This window comes from Panulirus ornatus, chromosome 13, assembly GCF_036320965.1.
Source record: "Panulirus ornatus isolate Po-2019 chromosome 13, ASM3632096v1, whole genome shotgun sequence".
Lineage (NCBI taxonomy): Eukaryota > Metazoa > Arthropoda > Malacostraca > Decapoda > Palinuridae > Panulirus > Panulirus ornatus.
This window is the reverse complement of record NC_092236.1, coordinates 12280927-12303328: the sequence shown is the minus strand read 5'-3', so window position 1 is coordinate 12303328 and position 22402 is coordinate 12280927. Positions and strand designations below refer to the sequence as shown.

The following is a 22402-nucleotide window of genomic DNA, read 5'->3' as shown; positions in this document are numbered from 1 at the left end:
CTCTATCCCTTCCTGAAATGTCCTTTGACCTTTACTTTCCCTTCCCTTCCTTCGCGTGCCCACCCCTTCCCACTGATTCGTTTCTTTGTCCCTCTTACTCTCTGTTGCTGCACTTATCCATCCCTCGTCGTGTTTCCCCCCACCCGTGAAAATATTTGATCTGCGTCTCAACTTCTCTTTTATTTCTTATTCATTTTTTATTCTTAGTGTATATTTCCTCCTTCAGGATCGCCTTTCGTATCATCTCTTCGTTATTTCTTCCTCGCGACTCCCATCTTCTTCGTCACCTCCTACCCTCCTCCTCCTCCTCTTCTTCTTCCTTGCCCTTCTCTCCATCTCCTCTTCGTCTCCTCGTCTTGCTCTACTTTTCTTCTTCGTATTGGTCACTTCTCCATCATCATACTTCCTTCTCTCTCTCTCTCTCTCTCTCTCTCTCTCTCTCTCTCTCTCTCTCTCTCTCTCTCTCTCTCTCTCTCTCTCTCTCTCTCTCCTCATCTTCAAGGTAATTTTCATTCTCCGTCAATCCTTCCTCCTGTTGTTGTCCCTTCCCACCCTCCACTTCACGATCCTCTCTGCCTCCTCGGTCGTCCACTCCGCCTTCCTCAGGAGTCATCCTGAGGAACCGTAGTAGTATACCCCGGCGGCGGCGTGTGGCACCTTCACCTGGCAAGTGAGTGAGCCCCGAGCAAAATCAATATGGCAGCTAATGGCGTGTTTTAGCGCCAATATTCGAGGCACACAATCAGCTAATCACGTTACCGCTGCGAGGAGAGACCGAAGATGAGCCTCTCCGTCAGAACTTAAATCCCCATTGACGGTCCAACCGCTCTTTGCTCTGGCAAGGCGGCTCCAGGCAAACTCACGTCCCAGTTGCCGACGATTGATTCTCTCGCTGTTATTTAAACCCCGTCGCCCCCACAAGACGCCCTCAATTTTTACACCAGAGCCTCGTACTGTATCCGTCCATGCATCCAGTAAGAGTAGAATACGGGGTGAATGGGACGTTATCACGGAGATAATAAAGCATTTATTAACGATGAGGCCGAGGGGTGTGGCTGTGGGGAGAGGGGGTTGGCGCGCTCGTTATGTGTTCGCCATGAGAATTGGATTAGTTGGCGGGTAATTGGATCATGGGTGTGTTAGGCCCGTGGTGAGCGCCCCAGAGACTTGCCGATTACCGCTAACCTCATCACAGGAGCTCCTACCACCACCACAACATCAACTTACACTTTCTTTTTTTTTTTTTTTTTTTGCTTTTGTTTTAATAATACAAAATCTTGCAAGTTCGGACCTTATGTATAATTCATCCTTATGGTGAGATGTGATTATTGGGCCCGTGTTATATATATATCGGGATGATGTCATTGTTAACTTCCGTACGTTTTTTTTTTTGTGTGTGTGTGTTGGCAGTTCCTCTAATCAAGTAAGTCTGGAAGTGGATAACAATGAAGAAAAACACACATATATATATATATATATATATATATATATATATATATATATATATATATATATATATATATATATGCGATTGCCCAAGACAATCTTGGACAATCGCATGTTTACCAAATGGCGTCCTAGCTTCGTCTCTTCGATGTATATCAACTGACTTATAATTCTCTCTTGTGATGTGATTACACGAAAGTGCACTTGGGAACTTAACGTTTCATTTTCCTCGTGCACTCATAGGAATATATATATATATATATATATATATATATATATATATATATATATATATAGATAGATAGATAGATAGATAGATAGATAGATAGATAGATAGATAGATGGGCCACAGTCTGATAATGATGATTTAACTCGCTAAAGAACTATTGTTCTCGCTATTGTTTGATCCAAAAAAGACGAGATGATAATAGGGATGAGTGCTTGACCTCGTCGCCTCCATTAAACCCCTTTGTGCCACATCTCGTATAAAACACCTATGATATATGATATATGGGAATATCACGCGCTCTTCTTGTCATTGACGCCAGAAATACAGCTGAGTAATGTTAACAGTGCGAGATCATAATGTCTGGCTGCCGTGCTGTGCTGGAGGGCTGTGGTTTAGACATCAAGGGATTAGTATAATAGTGGGATATAGACCAACATGAATCACAAGGTGAGCGAATGCGGCCTTCCTGCGTCTGTTCTTGGCGCTGTCGCCCTAACGCGGGGAAACGGCGATCAAATATGGAGATAAAAGAATATTAAATTATAGTCACTTTTACCCGTTTTAGCCCATGCAATTATCCATAAAGGAAACAGGCTTCTGTTAAACAGGAAATAATCACATAGTTGACGTATTTTCATGCTTAATTGCGTGGCACACTTCTTATATATCGATATTGTGTAGTCTCCCCTTGCGTCTGTCTGTGTGTGCCCGTAGACACACACATTTGTCTAGAACGACAACAGAAATTTGAAATTCACACGTGACGAAATTATTAGTGGTATGATGATGTTGTTGCGTAGATATGCCTATTGAAAATAGATTTTCTTTTGTACTATCAATAGAACTGAACGATGGGAAGTTCAAAGTTTATATGGTATATTGATTTGGCCAAGATTATGATCATATACTGATTATTTTTTTTTCTAATGTTTCCAGTGATATATGTGATGATAGCGATGATTGGTAATACTAGTAAGTTATCGTTATTACTATTTTTAGACAGTCATTATAATAGTTATACTATTATCATAATGATGATACTTCATCATCATCATCATCATCACTATTTCGTCATCATAGGTTAGTCTTAATTTGGTATTGATCTTATGTGGGCGGCAATTTAACCATTTTCTTGCCCCGAAAAGAAAATGGTCATCACTACCTCCGCCAGTGTGCGGGGCCTGGGTTAAGGACGCTTATGTGAAATTGATTCCCACAAAGGGTACGTAGCTTTGTGTGGTAACTAGATTTACTTAGTGTGTTTGTGTGTGTGTGTGTGTGTGTGTGTGTGTGTGTGTGTGTGTGTGTGTGTGTATAAAGCTTTCGCGTCTGTGGAAGAAGGGAAAGCATCAGTGTGACAATTAAGAGAATGAAAATATTGATGTACGCGAGGATGACAGACGACTGAGTACGCAAGTACCTGGAGGGATGGAGGTGGTGGTAGTGTGTGACGCGCGGGAAGTGCCATAGGGAGGAAGAGACGCACAGGATGGAATAGAAAATAAAAGGGAGAGGAAAGGTGGCGTAAGAGAAGGATAGGTTGTAAGGAGAGGAAAGGATAGAGGGTAGAGGATAGTGTGGAAGATAATTGAGAGAGCTTAGAACACAGAATACAAAAGGGAGGAAAGAGTTATAGGAATGCGGAAGAATTTAAAGAAATTAGAGAGAGTGTAAAAGAAGGATGAGATAGTAAGGACCACCCTGTTGCCCGGTCTGACAGGAACAGGAGGGTGTCGTGAGCAGGAAAACGACAATAGTTCAAAAGAAGACGACGTGTCGAGAACAGAAAGAAAAATGATGAGAGGCGAGACCGTTTGTGAGGATTAATATGAGGAGAGTATGAGTGTGTGTGTGTGTGTCCCCTGAGGGTGTGTGGGGTGCAAACAGTGAGGGTAGAGGTGGGGGTCGCCGCCACTAGAGGCCAGGGCGACGGAGAACAACACCTGTCTTAGTGACAGGGCAAACTCCCGTCGTCTGAGGGCGGGAGTGAGGTGTTCAGTGAGGTGATGCGTCGCGAGGCACAGAGTGAGGCTTGGGGGTGCAGCACAGACGCCGAGAACAAAGGACAGGGAAACAACCCCTGAGTTGTTGTCACATGGCAAATACAAGGTCGTGTTGTTGTCCCAAGGTTCAGCGGTACGTGGGGAGTCCTAGTTTCGTAGCCAGAGTGGGAGGAGATGGAATCTCTCTGGGAGAAGGTTAGATGTGACGGTGTTACGAAGGACGTTTTCGGGGGAAGAAAAAATGAAATGACTTATACAAGAATTATATCAGAGAACGGAACTTACACGAGAGTGAATATCTGACGCCAAGAATGGCATGTGTGTGTGTGTGTGGGGATGAGTCAGGATGCTGGTAGTGGGCACGGACGCTGGGGTAGTGGCAGAAGAGGAGGTCGACTGAGGCCAGGACGGTTGTGGTTCACAAGGGGTATCTGACCGTCTGTGGTGACCCCACCTGTGATTGCTGACTGCGTTCAAGGCTCAGGACAGTTAAGGCTGAAGTCTGGGGATAAGACAGTTAGCAGATTAAAAGCCTGGGTATTCGAATGCTGCTTATGCATTGCTCTATGTTGGATGGTGCGTGAGGCAGACCACATCACCAGTGTCTGTCATGTGCTTTGGTGCAGTGGCTTCACCTGAGGGGTACATTGTTTTCGTATTTACGTCCAGACTCGCAATAGACCTATGTTTGCAATGTACCTCCTGCCGTGTCGCCTTATTGTACATCAACACTTACCAAGGTTTTCCAATGTTTACCAGGCTAATGTGTGGAACTTCTTGTGGTGTAAGGTGACGGTAGCATTTACTTTGTCTCTTGCCACCAGCTGTGTGGACTGAGTATGCACACTTTTTTTTTTCTTTCCTGTGATGTAGATTGTGTGGGTCTAAGAAGACCCCCTTCCTTGGAATATGAATATGCTGTTCGTTATGAGAACATACCAGCACTGCTGTACAGTTCCGCTGTAATGTTAATGCCAAGTAACAAAATCGTCTTAATACCAAGAGGTTGATGCTGAAAGGAAGTTGGTTAAGTTTTTGATGTCTTTTATGCTCATATTACGAGAGATATGATGAAGAGGACTTTGGGAAGTCTGGAAATGGAAACTTCGTGTGGTCGATAAACAGATGCAGATGGTAAACCAATGAGTCCTGAGCTAACTTTTATGATGGGAAAAATATCACTTAGATATATATTCGCAGGTTGTAGAAACAACGACTGTTGTTGAAGTACGTATCATACTGAGAAAGTCACCCGCACATGACGAGGAAAGAGGAGCGAGAGACGTGAGGTTGCATGGACGGTGGTCATAGGTTATAAAAGATACTGAGTCAGAAGGTGTAGGATGAGGATGTGGAGGATTATAGTGATATGAAACCGGAGTAGACGGTCATTTTTTTTTTTTACTAAGATAAACTTCATGTCTGACATCTGTTATTGTGTTTTCAGGCTGATGATAAAAAGTATGATAGATAAATAGGGCGTTGCCTATTATCAATTTTTGTCATTACACATAACAGCTGGAATATCGTAGGAATATTAGAATTTATGGATTAAACCAGTTTCTTCTTTAGATTAAGAAAAAATTCAATTATAAACGACGTAATTTAATGCCTGTAGAGTGTCTGAAGCATTGTAGAACACAGGAGACGCAGTTCCCCTCGTATGATATGCCTTTACTGTACGTACGTTATAACAATTAATCCAATTATTTTCAAACCAGTGTTTTCAGAGAGCAAATAGATTGCTAGTGCATTTGACTCTTCAGTCAGAATATTAAGATATATATATATAACCTTCAGCAAATCTTTAATGTGTAGAAACATTTATAATATTCTTTTAAATCCTCACCTAGGAGCTTGTTTGACTGGAACTAATATTACCGCCGGGTTTGGAGTACTTTGTGTATGAATACTACATCAGGACATGTTCACAACTTCCACCTACCTCAGTTGTGATGTGGGTGTTACAGATATATAACCGGGTTAGGGACAAGGGTCTTGGCTTGATGACAGTAAAGGTCGCGAGAGGATGTAATTTTGATCATTAGAGATATTTGGAGATGATATTTTATGACGACTGTGCGAAATTGAGCATTATTACGCCTACAACCATTTGTCGTAGTTGGGGGTTAAAGATGAACCGTTCCATAGAAAACGTAACTTTTCTTAGGGTAAACACTGATGTTCTCGCTTCATTTGCTTCATCTCTTATTTTTGGTGAATCAAGTGAGGGCGCTGGAAGCTGTAACAAGAGAAGACGTTTGAAATATCACTCACATGTGCATGATGATAAAGTTACGAAACTCTTCTAAAACTTGTGATTATTCAGAATTATAAATTTGATTATTTGACAGATTTTTTTTTTTTTAGAATTGATTGGACAACAGTTTGGGAGATTCCACTCGGTACTCATGATGAATTGTAGTTACGTTCGAGGTCATTATTTGTAAGGAGCACAACATTCTCAATAAATGAATAGCTCAATGGAGTTAGAATCTTGAGGGTGCATTGGTGATTTAAGTGACCAGGAATGGTGGTTTACATGGTTAACATTGAGCCATCAGTGGAACATGCGTACGATGTTAAACTTACAAGTAATAAAAAATGCAAACGTTAGAAAGTTGGATATGGTTTTGAACATATGTTTGTCTTTATTCATCAACTTATATCTATGTGTTTTTCCTTGTTTTATTACTCATCACTGTATGGACGTGTGTGTGCTTTGGTATTACCCTTTGGTATATATAGGGAGAGAGATTTTTAAGGTCCATCTCTTCTCCTTGTAGTTTTATCACATAGGTTTTCGAAATATCCAGTACTTCTTGCATTTACTTGCTCTTCGTTAGGCTAGTTCCACGTATCCTCATCCCTGATGCTGAAGAAGTGTTCCTTCCCGTTCTTCAGTAGGCTTCTCATGTATCTGTTTCATTTCCGTCCTCTCCTGAATTTCCCTCTGAATTCAAAGAACCATTCCGCGTTAACGGTGTCTCTTGCGATCTTACATATGGTAATAGTAATGTTTGAATGAGTTATATACATTCAGGGGCTGAAACTCTGCAAAGAAAATACATACTGTACAATGTAAACATTGGGGCTTTGAAGACGTTGGTTAAACAGTCTTTTACACGATTTCTGGTTGGAGAGGTTTCTGTACAGCCCATGCGGGTCCGATGCTCCTGTGGTGCCAGACTATAGGTATGGGACAAGAGACGTCAGATGGGAGGAGAAGACATAGGGTAGGTGGTACCATAGCTTCTCCTCGAACTTCCCACATGAGGTCCGGGTAATGCATGGAGAGAGACTTGGGAAGACTATCATAGTGTGGAGCGTCTCGTAATACGTTGTGTGGTGGATAGCGAGGAGAACCAGGAAGGGTGGGGAAGCATATGTGAAACCTAGACGAATAGAGTTGTCACGTGGAGGGAGTCCAAGTGTCCTTGAGTCGACAAGGAATTTATAGAAACTTGATGGCGATGATGGCATGTTTCCTCCAAGCTTAGAGTATCGTTTTAAGGGACACTGAGGAGCTTGGTAACGGGACATCCTGGAGGAAACGTGGGTCTAGTGAGACAGTGAGGGTTGCGATGCGGTCGGAAGCAAGGCGTCGGTACGAGAGAGACGTACTAGAAGTCTTCGTAGCAGTGGTGCCTATATGTTGCCGGGAGTATGATCGATGAGAAAGCTGAGAGGAGGTTTGACTCGCTCAGCGTAGAACGTCGTGTTGAGCTTCGTCAGTAAGTTGGTGGTGGGTGTAGCGTAGTGCTCGACTTTAAGGTTCTGTGAACGTATGGTGACTTCACGTTCGTGCATTGAGGCCGGGAATGTTGGGGCTGGAGGACAGACGGTGTCAAGGTAGGGTTAATCTCCGGCAGGTGGGGACGAAGTTACGAGCAATTTCTTTGTCTTTTTCTTCTTCAAAAACATTGAGATGCATCTCATACCGACCCTTATATTTCTGTCCTTCAATACAAGGCACATCACCCGCAGTGGAGCAGTAATGATCTCTTGTCATCCAAATTGTTCACTGTTTAATCAAGAGGAAAACTCTTGATAGTATACCATATAGCACTTATGATTCCATCAGACAGCAGGATTTGAACCCTACACACACGTGGTAGAGGCTCGAATCCTGCTGCCTGGAGAGCATTTTGTGTTCTATGGAAAGGAAAGGAAACCCTGACCCTAAAAAAAAGGAGTTTTGGTGTTTCTAAATCCCGTCTCTCTCTCTCTCTCTCTCTCTCTCTCTCTCTCTCTCTCTCTCTCTCTCTCTCTCTCTCTCTCTCTCTCTCTCTGTATATATATATATATATATATATATATATATATATATATATATATATATATATATACGTTTAAACTATTGGTAAATTATCTTCATAAAACGCAATTGGTCGTCTGCAGCAACGATCGTTGACTCTATCCCTCAGGTTGAGCCCAGACCACGGAAAATTGCTTGGTGTTGCTGGGGGACGATTAATATTGCACTTACGCCACTGAATTATAGAAGACCTCGAGTCTGCGGGTGTTGAAAAAACTACGTCCAACATGAGCGACTGTTTGATTTATTCAGCAGTTTGGATTTTGCGAACTTGCTCTCTCAAAGGCTATTGTTAGCTTTTGCTTTACCTTTTGTTTTAGCTTTAGCTTTGAGTTCCAGCGTCCGGCATCGTCTTTCCGTTAGCTTTCTAGTGTTAGGATCTCTGAAGCTCCCGGGCCGATTTGAACCATCCTTGGCAGGGATGGTCTGATTGAGGGGCCCCCTTCTCAAAACTGGGTTTGGTGACCTCAACCACTCCATCTGCAGTTGATCCCGTCATCAACACAGCCCTTGCCTGCGACATGGACTCGTGTGAGGTAGATTAGACGTGTGACTCAAGCGAAAGTAAAAACATTCTCGTAATCGTGACTCTAATCACGAGAGCCATTACGGAGTGTGTCCTGGACGTCGTGAATCACCCTGGGGGGTGGTTTAGTATTCTGAATGTGATATACTGAAAGGCATTAACGGCGTCACGCAACAGGACCTGTGCGACAGAGTTGTGTCGGTGTTCTACAGAACAAGTGTGTGAAGGGAGGAGGGGAAAAGGTTGTGTCGTGCCACAGAAGCAAGGGTAAAGACTGTGGTGATGCAGAAGTGAAGGGTAGATTGTTAATTCACCACCATCATACTCACCACATCATACTCACCACATCTTCGTCGGTAAAGCGACCATACCTACCGCAATACACACACGTCCTGGACCACTGTCAGTAGTACTGTACACCACCACCAGCACCTACCACTGGCCATCAGTCGGGACACAGTAGTCAACACCACCAACCACAACAACCACCATCATTCATTTTCTCCATCAACGTTTGCCGACACTACTACCACCTCTTCCTGACTTCTCTTCCTCCTCATCCACACCCTTCTTTTCTACCTCCTCCTCCTCCTCCTCATCCACACCCTTCTTTTCTACCTCCTCCTCCTCCTCCTCCTCCTCTTCTTCCTCCTCCTCCTCCTCCTCCTCCTCCTCCTCCTCCTCCTCCTCCTCCTCCTCCTCCTCCTCCTCCTCCTCTTCCTTCTCCTCCTCCTCCTTCTCCTCCTCCTCCTCCACTTCTACAGTTATCGTAACCCCTGCCACCAGCATCCTCCCAACAACCACAATACCCACTACCACCACAGGCACCACATTTCTGTGTACTACAACCAGTAACACCAGCACCGGGTTCCCCGGCCACTCTCCTTGCTCTCCCTCCGCCTCAGCGTCCCCCACCCTGGTAGAAGGGTCCATAATGGCGTAGCAACATAAAGATTATGAGTGCCTACCTTAGTGCCTCCCTCGGGAATGCGTCCCCCTCGACGCTAGCCTCTCCAGCACCGCCACTCCACTAAACAATTTATAATTAATAGCTACTCTTTTGGCTCATGTTCGTCGTTTCTCCGTTGCAAAGAAAGGGGAGGGGGAGCAACAACAACAATAACAACAACAACAGCAGCAGCAGCAACGTTAGACGTTTACTATGGAAGACGGTGCGTCAGGTCAGAGGCGTAAGGCGTGCCAGCCCAGAGACGAAGGGCGTCTCACAGACGTTGTTATTGTTTTCGTGATAGCACCGATTGGACGTAAACTCTTGGGCACGACGGTGCGATCCTGTTCGTTAAGCCTCGACATCTTACTTGGTCATCGAGACACGACTGTTAGAGAGGACAGCCGTACTGAGTTTGTGGTGTGGGATGTGGGATGCTCCTTGCCCTTTTATGAGTCAGCCAGTCAGTGATTTCCTCATGGACATGGTTATCATTCCTGCTTTCCTCAGGTGTGATTCTGTAACTGCAGTCACCCATGTGCTCTTGAATTCGTCCACCATACCTTGGTCCTCCTCCTCACGTGTCTTAGTGTAGATGCTTAGGTATTCCTTGCTCACTCGAGGGTTTCCTCCCACCCCTTCTTGTCATCTAGCTCATTGCTAGAAAGCGTATGGCTACTACCAGAGTCAGTACTGCTTCTGGAGGGTTAGGAGCGCCACCTCTGCAACTGCGATCGCTGTAGGGACAAGAATGCAGTCACTAGAGGACAAGGGATAACCTACAGTCATGCTGAGTGACATAAGCAAACCCCTCGACCAAGCTTGGACGAGAAGGCATGGGTTATAAAGAAGTATTACATTTAGTCATGCTGAAGTTAAAGAGGGCACAAGGTAAGGTCCTGCGACTCGTCACAAACGCAAGATAGACCCCACATTGGACAAAAGAGAAGAATAACAACGATTCGAGATAAACTGGTGTATACGTAGATGAAACAGTTTGTTTATATCTCGAACCAAGAGTCGCGGGCAAGTGATGATTGCAGAGACGGTGGCCGTCCTCCAACTGACGTAGTATTTTCCGCTGTGCTCACTTGAAACGCATTTACTGTACTGGAAACTGGTTTCCTCCACCTGGGACAGAACAACTTCATCCGAAACTTGTCCCTCTTTATCGGAATCTTTCGTGCTTAGGCAGAATTTCACCATGTTTGATAACATAGCTCCAGGATTGTAGGCCAGAGGGGCATGAGAACGTAGTGATTGGGAACCTCACACTTGGCAGGGAGCTGACGTGCTGGTCATCGTAATGATAGGAATCCTCGGCTGTTGCTAAGGTGTCGCAAGAAAAAAAATAAGAAAAGCTCCACCCTTCAAATAGTTACGTAATACCTGCTGCCACCCGCCTTCCCTTACAGGACGTCAAACTAGCGTACGTCATACTTGTATACACCTAATTAGAGTTATTTTTCCCTCTAAAGTGATTTGATATTATATTTCTTTTAAGTAAGTGGGTGAGTATTTCTAACCAATGGAGGTCGTGGACGACTTGTTTACAGTTTCGTGGCATTGATGTTGTCCAAGTGTTTTGTTTGTGTGGCTTGCAGCTGCCGCCGTACGTCAAGTATTGCTGAGTCAAAGCGTCGTGCACATGGAACACTTGCTGCATCCTAACACATGTGAAGGTTCCCCCCATTCCCTTACCCCTCCTCCCTTCCCTCCCTCCTTCTCGATCCACCCACCCACCTTCAGGCCACTACGGCCACGCTCGGTGGGTTCACAGGTGGGCGGTGTTAATCAGCCACGCCAATAATGACTCAGAATGCGAATACGTCGCACTCACTTCCTGAATAACACCTTTGTGAATATGTTTTATATAGATGGGGACACACGTTAACTCGATACCTTTAGTACATACACACACACACACACACACTCACAGGTACACTTGGTAACGGGGTTGATCCGTTGAGCATCTCTTGGTGATGGGCTGCGAAGTGTGTTGTCTTAGGCCGTGTCCACCGCTGCCACCACAACACTGCAGCGTTTCCATGACACTTAAACATTTTCAGGGGGTAACAGTGAGAGAAAAGAGAAAAAAAAAGTGCTTTGTATAAATCTCACGTAATGGTATGATGATGGTGGTAACCTGTATCCATATTTCCAGCATAATTCAGACTCCACGTTAACTGATCTGGAGTTTTACTTGGTGAGAATTTACAAGACATTGCCTTCACTGACGCTGCATAAATTGTGGAGCAATCAGGAAAGTTTGGAAAACGAAAACTCGTGGACGGAACATAGTGGGAGCGACCGATGACTTTTGGCAATAAGTGGCAGTTCCAGATTGAGGTGCCAAATAGTCTTTCCTCGTAGCGGAGCGAAGGATTATCTTCTTGTTGACATCACGTTTTTATTATGTATATATATTTTCGATGTGATTATCTAATTATTGATAATTTCATTACACCAGATTGGTTACTTGAGAACCCAAAATAATGGCCCGATCAATTTTGTAAGTGGTGGTGGGTGGAGGGTTGTATCGGGCGCGGCAGGAGATGTCGCAGGTGTACGCCTCAGTCTAAGAGTAACTGGTGGTTGTTTCGTGTGGTTCCGGTACGCTGCGCACTAACATGTTGCTGGTACCCATTCTCCCCTAAAGTTCATCGTTAACGAATAAAGTGCATGTGGTACGGATGTCAAAAACGTGTGTGTGTGTGTGTGTGTGTGTGGTAGAAGAGGCATAGGAAAATATACTCTTGAACGACGTGTGTTCGTTCTTTTGTACACCGCGAGCGGTGACCAACTGCTGTACTTAGTATGCGATACCCGAGGTTTGGTTGGCGTGGAACGTCGACCCATCGACATCATCATCATCATCATCCTCAAACACATTTAAACTAACTGCAGACTTTGAGTGTTGGTGTATATCAGTTGAGAGTCTCATTGATTGGTAAGTGGGAGTGTATGTTGGTAATAGAGGCTGTTGCTGTGTCTCACGTGTTTTTGTGTGTGTTGGTCAACGGTGCGTCTGCAACGCAGCTGGCAGAGTCAGGTGAGAGGTCCCCGTATCCACGACCTTCGCTTGTTGCTACTGCAACCTGTGGATAGAACTCCTTCCAGCCATCGTATAATTCATAGTGATTGATCATAACCCTTCCTGTAAGGAGTGATGAATTTAAATCTTTAAGACTACGATTGACGGTGTGTGTGTGTGTGTGTGTGTGTGTGTAGATGAAGAGAGGGGGCGGGGCATAAAACCTGTTCTGGTACCTTGATAGTGTGTCTGTGTGTTTGTTTACGTCAGGGTTTGTGTGTATGCTATGTGTTTTTGCTTAATTTTGCGCGTTTGTTTACGTATATGTGCACGTGTCTGAACGTAAGAGAAAGTGTACTTCACTTTCCGTCTATCTGTTTTTGTACATGGGGTGGGGAGTAAGCCAAGAGTGAAAGGTAAGGGCAGTAGAATTACGTGTAAAACATATTGAAAAAGGTCCATATAGGGACGTTAATCATGTGAACTGTAAAGTTAGTGGCAAAAGAAAGGAAAAATAACTAACTAAAAACACTATTGCCTAACTTAAAAGGTTCAGTATTATTTGAGCGAATGTTGCAAAGGTCTCAGATAGGAACACGAGAGACAGTAGTGTTATAAAAAGGAGTGTTGAATGGAGGGAAGGGGTTGTTTGGGTAGAATTCCGATTCCCATGGTTAGGCAAGAGGTAAAGTAGTGCCAGAGATGACAGTATCAGAAACGAATTCCGTGCACGTCGAGACCAAACCCACAGATGGACCAAAACACGAATTCGTAGAATACTGAAATTGTTACTAGTGGTGCAAGGATCAACAGGGCTTCAGCTACGAGTGCCAGGGTTAAGAAGTCGTAGAGCTACAGGTGCTGGAACTGATGTTGACATCAGAGATATCAAAGGCAGTAAGACAAGATGGACATCCATGAAACAGAAAGGATTATCGCTGTCAGACCACAGGCGTGAGGACGGATCACCAAGGCAGAGAGACCAGGAGGATCAGTCGTGACCATTCCTTTTTGTACATCATTTTATTCATGTGTTGTAGCCAGGTATATTGGAGTTGTCACCATACAATATACATCAGTTTATTCATGTGTTATAGCCAAGTATACTAGGGCTATCTTCATACTTTATACATCAGTTTTTTTCATGTGTTATATCCAGGTATATATTTTGGGGTCGTCCCCATACTTCATATATGTTTATTGTATGTGTTATAGGCAGGTATTCTGGGGTTATCTACATACTTTATATATGAGTTTATTCAAGTGTTGCTGCCAGGTAATTGGGGTTCTCCCCAAACTTTATATATCAATGTATTCGTCTGATGGAGCCAGCTATGTTAGGTGGGGGGTTGGGGGTGTGTGTGAAGAGTCATAGAAATCTCTCGACATCAGCTTTAACCTCTGAAGCATAACGGTAAGGCCATTGAATTATTATGATGCAACCTTTGGCCTGACTCTTAAGGATCAGGTAAGATTTAGAGGCCAAGCCCTCATTCCTAAGGGTCCTGTGGGCGGACTAAGGAGTTTGATAGAAAAGGTTTTTAGTATGTTTTGTATAAGCTGTTATGTGGTAACTATGGTAACACAGAATGTTGTAACTGAGTGGTAATCCTTGGAGAATGCACTTTTTTCTTTTTTTAGTTAATGGTACTTCTGTGTTAGCTTCGAGATTGCTTTCCCAACAGGAGCAGGGAAATGATGGACTCCCTTGGAGTGAGGTCCTCACTAAGAATGGACTGTTTTTTGTCTATTGTCTATTGTCCTGTTATAATAAAGTTTGAAATGATATTGCGTGTAGAGATTATTTTCAGGGATTAGTTCTTTAAAGCATAAGTTTGTGTTTACTGCAAACAGACGTTGTCATATTTGTACATACAGCTTTTTATTGCAGTAGAGATCAGGTTTTAAAGTTCGCCGTGACTTTTAACCCGATACCTAAATGCCATGGTCAGGGATGATTGAAATTGGAATGCTTAGTACGAAAGATTCGGTGTATTCTGGTCCACAGTAGCAGGAATGATATCTACCTGCCAGATTGGAAAGTGACAAGATAAAGTTGATGGTAAAGAACACAAAAAAAGAGAATGTGTTAAGAACACCAGAGTTAAGGAGAGGATAGAAGCCAAGAGTAACAGTACTTGAGTAAAGGAGACCTTTGAAACGATCAGGATTATGAGATCAACGGTACCGGAGTTAACCTTGCGAGAAAGTGGTGCACTAGGTTTAGGAGAAAGAGGATTAAGATCAAGATTGCCGACGCTATTAAACTACTCGCTACCAGACTGCCATAGTCAAGTCGTCAAGGTGAAGGTCACCGAGTCATTACTGAAGTACAGAATCAGGAGTTTGAGAACGAAGAGGACGAAAACTGTGTATTTTTAAGATTTGAAGGAAACATGATGGAAAGGAGAGTACCAAATCAGGCGTGGAGGGAATATGAGATTACCAATATCAGGGATATGACAGGCAAATAATTGTGTAGTAGAATTAAGAGCGTCAGTACTAGAGAGTGTGAGAAGGGATTGTACCTCAGTCAGATGTAATACATTATTGATAACGGTACCAGACTCAGAGGTATGTAGATTGGGATGAGTAAATAGATATGCGTTTCCAGATGTGGCCTGTATGTGCGAATACCATGTAGATACGTTAACCGGAGGAAGGTCCCCTTCCCTTAAATGTATACTATGCAGTGATACGAAGGGCCATGGGCACTGTTTGGGAAGATGGTCATGAGGACAGTTCCTGGTATGTGGTGGTGCAGAAGGCGACATGAGAGACTTGCGTTTGGTTCTGTCGGAGGTTGGTGTGTGTGTGTTTGGGTGAGGGGGTTCATGAACTCGGACCCCTAGCAGGGGGTTGGGGGATACACAAACGTCCGCACGCGTCGACGACCCTGATTACCCTCATTTGCGTTATTATATCTGCAGGTGTGTGTGGTGTGGCAGCCTGGCCACCATCACGCCAGCCTGACACCGTCTTCCTGTATGAGCTTGACTACCTCCCGTCCTGTGTCACTTTACCACACTAACATCACGCTCGCAAAAACACGCCTCTTATATCCCATTACTATAAATTAAAGTACATTTAGACAGTTTCCTTAAACTTCTGTAAAGTATCTTCTGTCATCGTTTGAGCACAGCGGTACAACAAGTCTTACCTGATCCTGAGGGGTCAGTTCAAAGGTAACGCCATCATATTCAAGGGGTCGTACCGTCTTGCTGTGTGGGGAAAAATTGCACCTCAATTACCGTACCCGTAATGAAAGCAAAACTTAATTACTTCTCGTCATTAACTTGACGACTAATGGGTCATCTTGTCCTTAACACCCTCGCTAATGGTCGTGTTCGTCGTAGTGGGGTATGGTTAACAGTGGTAGTTGACACTGCCTGCCGTGGTAATGCTAGTGGCATTGTTGCAGTAGTAGTAGTAGTGGTGGTGGTGGTGTAAGGTGCAATATACTCTGTTTCAGGGCAGCTGTTAATGGCACAGTTCCAGACAGTGGTATTGTATGAAGTGTTCAAATGAACAGTCGTGGCGATAGAATGTAATGTAGTGAATGACAGTCACTGATTAATTGACCATTGATTCACGTGGGTGCTCATAACATATACAGTTGTTGACGCATTATCATCAATGCCCCACTTCTACCCCCGTTTTCTGTGACTGTAATCCCCCCCCTCCATCCCTCCCCAAACTTCCTGTCCCCAGGCAACTCAGACCTACCCCATCCCGTCCCATACTACCACCCACTCCCTCGTCTGGTCCCTCCCTTCCCCCGCTAGACCTTCCTGTTACTCTCAGCGTTACGATGGGGTAACCTTGAGCTTGGACCCAACGGCACGGCTCTTTGTTTACGCTGGCTTCCTACCATCATCCCCGACGCGCATATTTTTTGCAGTGCACGGACGGGGAGGGGCATGTCTTAGCTTATGCAAGGGAGAGTGGGAAAACTGGTCGCATCGTTATTTTAGGATATTGGTGGCTGTAGCGAGTCTCCGAGTTTGTTGTTATATCATGTTTAAGAGTGAACAGTGTTCTGGAGGGCGAGATGGAAGACCGCCTCGTTTCTTCACTGTATCGCCTTTGGTTCTGTAGGTATTTGATGTGCATTTTTTCCTCTTTGTCCTCGTCTGATGTGTACTGTGCTTGCTTTCGTTTCATGACATTGCACAAAAATTGATTGATACATAGACATATAAAATGCGAAAATACACAGTCTCAAATAGTGCGGGGTTCGAATCCTTGCTGATGTAGAGCATTATGTGATATATATATATATATATATATATATATATATATATATATATATATATATATATATGAGAACATCACAGCTTGAAGCATAAGCGTCAGGGAATTTCAGCCACTGTCCTTGATATTCTATAAACAGTGTTGGGGAGAATTATGATGAACCAGCAGGCATATGTGCACTCTGGTAAAGCGTGTCATTGCTTCCAGTTGAGCCCATAACACGTCTTCAGACCTCACCTTGCATCTTATATTCTCCGTACAGTATAGCCATATAAAGCTGGTGTGATACTGGAATGATGGTGCTTAATTATAAATGTAATAAAGGCGATATGATTATTATTATTTTTCATATGTATATATATGTATGTGTGTGTGTGTGTGTGTGTGTGTGTGTGTGTGTATATATATATGTATATTATCCCTGGGGATAGGGGTGAAAGAATACTTCCCACGTATTCCTCGCGTGTCGTAGAAAGCGACTAGAGGGGACGGGAGCGGGGGGCCGGAAATCCTCCCCTCCTTGTATTAACTTTCTAAAATGGGAAACAGAAGAAGGAGTCACGCGGGGAGTGCTCATCCTCCTCGAAGGCTCAGAGTGGGGTGCCTAAATGTGTGTGGATGTAACCAAGATGTGAAAAAAGGAGAGATAGGTAGTATGTTTGAGGAAAGGAACCTGGATGTTTTGGCTCTGAGTGAAACGAAGCTCAAGGGTAAAGGGGAAGAGTGGTTTGGAAATGTCTGGGGAGTGAAGTCAGGGGTTAGTGAGAGGACAAGAGCAAGGGAAGGAGTAGCAATACTCCTGAAACAGGAGTTGTGGGAGTATGTGATAGAATGTAAGAAAGTAAATTCTCGATTAATATGGGTAAAATTGAAAGTTGATGGAGAGAGGTGGGTGATTATTGGTGCATATGCACCTGGGCATGAGAAGAAAGATCATGAGAGGCAAGTGTTTTGGGAGCAGCTAAATGAGTGTGTTAGCGGTTTTGATGCACGAGACCGGGTTATAGTGATGGGTGATTTGAATGCAAAGGTGAGTAATGTGGCAGTTGAGGGAATAATTGGTATGCATGGGGTGTTCAGTGTTGTAAATGGAAATGGTGAAGAGCTTGTAGATTTATGTGCTGAAAAAGGACTGATGATTGGGAATACCTGGTTTAAAAAGCGAGATATACATAAGTATACTTATGTAAGTAGGAGAGATGGCCAGAGAGCATTATTGGATTACGTGTTAATTGACAGGCGTGCGAAAGAGAGACTTTTGGATGTCAATGTGCTGAGAGGTGCAACTGGAGGGATGTCTGATCATTATCTTGTGGAGGCTAAGGTGAAGATTAGTATGGGTTTTCAGAAAAGAAGAGTGAATGTTGGGGTGAAGAAGGTGGTGAGAGTAAGTGAGCTTGGGAAGGAGACCTGTGTGAAGAAGTATCAGGAGAGACTATGTACAGAATGGAAAAAGGTGAGAACAATGGAAGTAAGGGGAGTGGGGGAGGAATGGGATGTTAAATATTTAGGGAATCAGTGATGGATTGCGCAAAAGATGCTTGTGGCATGAGAAGAGTGGGAGGTGGGCTGTTTAGAAAGGGTAGTGAGTGGTGGGATGAAGAAGTAAGAGTATTAGTGAAAGAGAAGAGAGAGACATTTGGACGATTTTTGCAGGGAAAAAATGCAATTGAGTGGGAGAAGTATAAAAGAAAGAGACAGGAGGTCAAGAGAAAGGTGCAAGAGGTGAAAAAAAGGGCAAATGAGAGTTGGGGTGAGAGACTATCAGTAAATTTTAGGGAGAATAAAAAGATGTTCTGGAAGGAGGTAAATAGGGTGCGTAAGACAAGGGAGCAAATGGGAACTTCAGTGAAGGGCGCAAATGGGGAGGTGATAACAAGTAGTGGTGATGTGAGAAGGAGATGGAATGAGTATTTTGAAGGTTTGTTGAATGTGTCTGATGACAGAGTGGCAGATATAGGGTGTTTGGGTCGAGGTGGTGTGCAAAGTGAGAGGGTTAGGGAAAATGATTTGGTAAACAGAGAAGAGGTAGTAAAAGCTTTGCGGAAGATGAAAGCCGGCAAGGCAGCAGGTTTGGATGGTATTGCTGTGGAATTTATTAAAAAAAGGGGGTGACTGTATTGTTGACTGGTTGGTAAGGTTATTTAATGTATGTATGACTCATGGTGAGGTGCCTGAGGATTGGCGGAATGCGTGCATAGTGCCATTGTACAAAGGCAAAGGGGATAAGAGTGAGTGCTCAAATTACAGAGGTATAAGTTTGTTGAGTATTCCTGGTAAATTATATGGGAGGGTATTGATTGAGAGGGTGAAGGCATGTACAGAGCATCAGATTGGGGAAGAGCAGTGTGGTTTCAGAAGTGGTAGAGGATGTGTGGATCAGGTGTTTGCTTTGAAGAATGTATGTGAGAAATACTTAGAAAAGCAAATGGATTTGTATGTAGCATTTATGGATCTGGAGAAGGCATATGATAGAGTTGATAGAGATGCTCTGTGGAAGGTATTAAGAATATATGGTGTGGGAGGCAAGTTGTTAGAAGCAGTGAAAAGTTTTTATCGAGGATGTAAGGCATGTGTACGTGTAGGAAGAGAGGAAAGTGATTGGTTCTCAGTGAATGTAGGTTTGCGGCAGGGGTGTGTGATGTCTCCATGGTTGTTTAATTTGTTTATGGATGGGGTTGTTAGGGAGGTAAATGCAAGAGTCTTGGAAAGAGGGGCAAGTATGAAGTCTGTTGGGGATGAGAGAGCTTGGGAAGTGAGTCAGTTGTTGTTCGCTGATGATACAGCGCTGGTGGCGGATTCATGTGAGAAACTGCAGAAGCTGGTGACGGAGTTTGGTAAAGTGTGTGGAAGAAGAAAGTTAAGAGTAAATGTGAATAAGAGCAAGGTTATTAGGTACAGTAGGGTTGAGGGTCAAGTCAATTGGGAGGTGAGTTTGAATGGTGAAAAACTGGAGGAAGTGAAGTGTTTTAGATATCTGGGAGTGGATCTGTCAACGGATGGAACCATGGAAGCGGAAGTGGATCATAGGGTGGGGGAGGGGGCGAAAATTTTGGGAGCCTTGAAAAATGTGTGGAAGTCGAGAACATTATCCCGGAAAGCAAAAATGGGTATGTTTGAAGGAATAGTAGTTCCAACAATGTTGTATGGTTGCGAGGCGTGGGCTATGGATAGAGTTGTGCGCAGGAGGATGGATGTGCTGGAAATGAGATGTTTGAGGACAATGTGTGGTGTGAGGTGGTTTGATCGAGTAAGTAACGTAAGGGTAAGAGAGATGTGTGGAAATAAAAAGAGCGTGGTTGAGAGAGCAGAAGAGGGTGTTTTAAAATGGTTTGGGCACATGGAGAGAATGAGTGAGGAAAGATTGACCAAGAGGATATATGTGTCGGAGGTGGAGGGAACGAGGAGAAGAGGGAGACCAAATTGGAGGTGGAAAGATGGAGTGAAAAAGATTTTGTGTGATCGGGGCCTGAACATGCAGGAGGGTGAAAGGAGGGCAAGGAATAGAGTGAATTGGAGCGATGTGGTATACAGGGGTTGACGTGCTGTCAGTGGATTGAATCAAGGCATGTGAAGCGTCCGGGGTAAACCATGGAAAGCTGTGTAGGTATGTATATTTGTGTGTGTGGACGTGTGTATGGGGGGGGTTGGGCCATTTCTTTCGTCTGTTTCCTTGCGCTACCTCGCAAACGCGGGAGACAGCGACAAAGTATAAAAAAAAAAAAAAAAAAAAATGATTATTATTATTATCAATATTATTATTATTATTATTATTATTATTATTATTATTTTAATATTTTTTTATTATTATTATTATTATTATTATCATTATTATTATTATTATTATTATTATTACTTTAAAGATACTGTCGGTCTCTTATCGAACAAATCCAAGAATTGAGTTAGGTTTCAGTTAATTTAAAGTTTTGTCAAACTTCCTTATTGGGAAGGGTCAGTGCGGAATTTAACAATAACTGGCGATACAGATAGCCAACGTTAGGTTTACTGCTGGCCATGCATATACCCTGTATAGATACGGAGGTTTAATTAAGTTTAAAACTCCCTCTCTAGATCCACCTTTAATTGGCTTGCAAAAAAAAAAGTAATGAGCCACTGGCCATGTAACGTTTCCAGTACTGAGTATCATCACTGCGGTGTTTTCACGTAGAGAAAATACCAATTGTAAAGAGAGTCTCATCTCAAGTGGCAAGCAGCTTAACTCGCCTTCGACTATATCGCGTCACACTTAGGCGCTTTGCATGTTCCCGTGAATCATAGAAGCTCTCCACCACCTTGCCTAGGTCACCAGGCGTATTGAGTCTTTTTTTTTTTTTTTTTCCCCACCCGGTACCATTCCCAAACCGTCGCTTGGAAATGCGCTCGTCGGGTGAAGGCTTGGGGCTGGGCTAGACTGTCGGTATGTCAATAAAGCTTCAGCCCACGTTCCCCTAGTGGTCAGGCTGTGGATAGAGGGTTCACGTGAGATGAGTGAAAGTGTGCCACGCGGCCCTCGCTGGCTGCCATGACCTTCCACAGCCGGCGGGGATTCCTCTCTCTCTCTCTCTCTCTCTCTCTCTCTCTCTCTCTCTCTCTCTCTCTCTCTCTCTCTCTCTCTCTCTCTCTCTCTCTCTGCGCTTGTGTGCGGAAAATTCCGCTCGACACACTTCAGAAATGAAAATTCAATGTGTTTTCCATTCCGTGTGTGTGTGTGTGTGTGAGTGTGTGTGTGTGTGTGTGTGTGTATACGTCTTTGTTACCGGGTACTATGCGTGAAGGGAGTCATACGCTTATGGGGGACCCCGTCTCTTGATTTCTCTCTCAAACAACTGCTAAACTTTGTATGTTTTCTGTATACATAGGTTCCTCACTTTGTGTATACCATAATGGGTGCGTTTGTTTACGTGTGTTTATTTATGTGTATTTGTGGGTTACTAGATATGCTTTTATTTGTCCCTTTTTTTCAGAAATGTGCTGTTTTTTTTCGCTTCATATTATTCCACTTTCTCTGTGTGGCATCACTCTGCTTCGGGCTGCGGTGTATTGACGTGCGTTAGAGAATTAACAGTATATGTGTATATTTCTATTAAGGTCAACGTTGATAGCTGACATATGGCATTATGACTTGATTTGCGAGTATTCAATTTTTTGACTCTTAAGACATTGACTGCTTTTTCTGTTGGTCAGTGGAGGGTTTGTGAGCTTTGGCCGACCCTGGGTTGGCTAAGGCAACTGCCTGATGACCCATACAAAAGTTCCCTGACTGCAGTAATGTTTCCCTGATCGTAGCTTCACTCATGCAAAGGACACGCGCATAGTGAGATTGCATGTGGTCGTAGAATTATCCTTAACAACTGATGAAGGTGGTCAAAGATTTTACTGTTGGTGGATGTAACTTGACGCCCTTAGTGACCTCATCAGTTAAGTCTAAAACTAAGCATTAGCCCACCAACTGACCTTCATTTAAAAGTCTTCTTATATTCAAAGTCTTCGAGAGGTGACTGGTGTCATTGCTGTGGACATGAGTGTGCCTGGTTCTTTCTACCCGAAGTGTGCGAAGACGAGAGTAGTGTACTTTCTGCTTCCTGTCGTAGCCCATTGATCACGACTTTATCATCCTGGAGCACGACGGTACGACCCTTGGGT

General features: G+C 43.8%; 1 protein-coding gene across 4 annotated transcripts in view; it reads left to right on the top strand.

Annotated features, from left to right (window-relative positions):
* The first annotated feature begins 12030 nt into the window (after positions 1-12030).
* The window catches only part of LOC139752759 (uncharacterized), a 57790-nt gene continuing 47418 nt past the window's right edge, over positions 12031-22402 (top strand). Inside the window, exon 1 of one of the 4 annotated variants that reach the window (XM_071668653.1) lies at positions 12031-12084. The gene's annotated coding sequence lies outside the window, so the exon portion shown is untranslated. Of the gene's footprint in view, positions 12159-13364; positions 13519-22402 lie in introns of those variants that run through there. The other 3 variants (XM_071668652.1, XM_071668654.1, XM_071668655.1) reach the window with 3 other exon arrangements.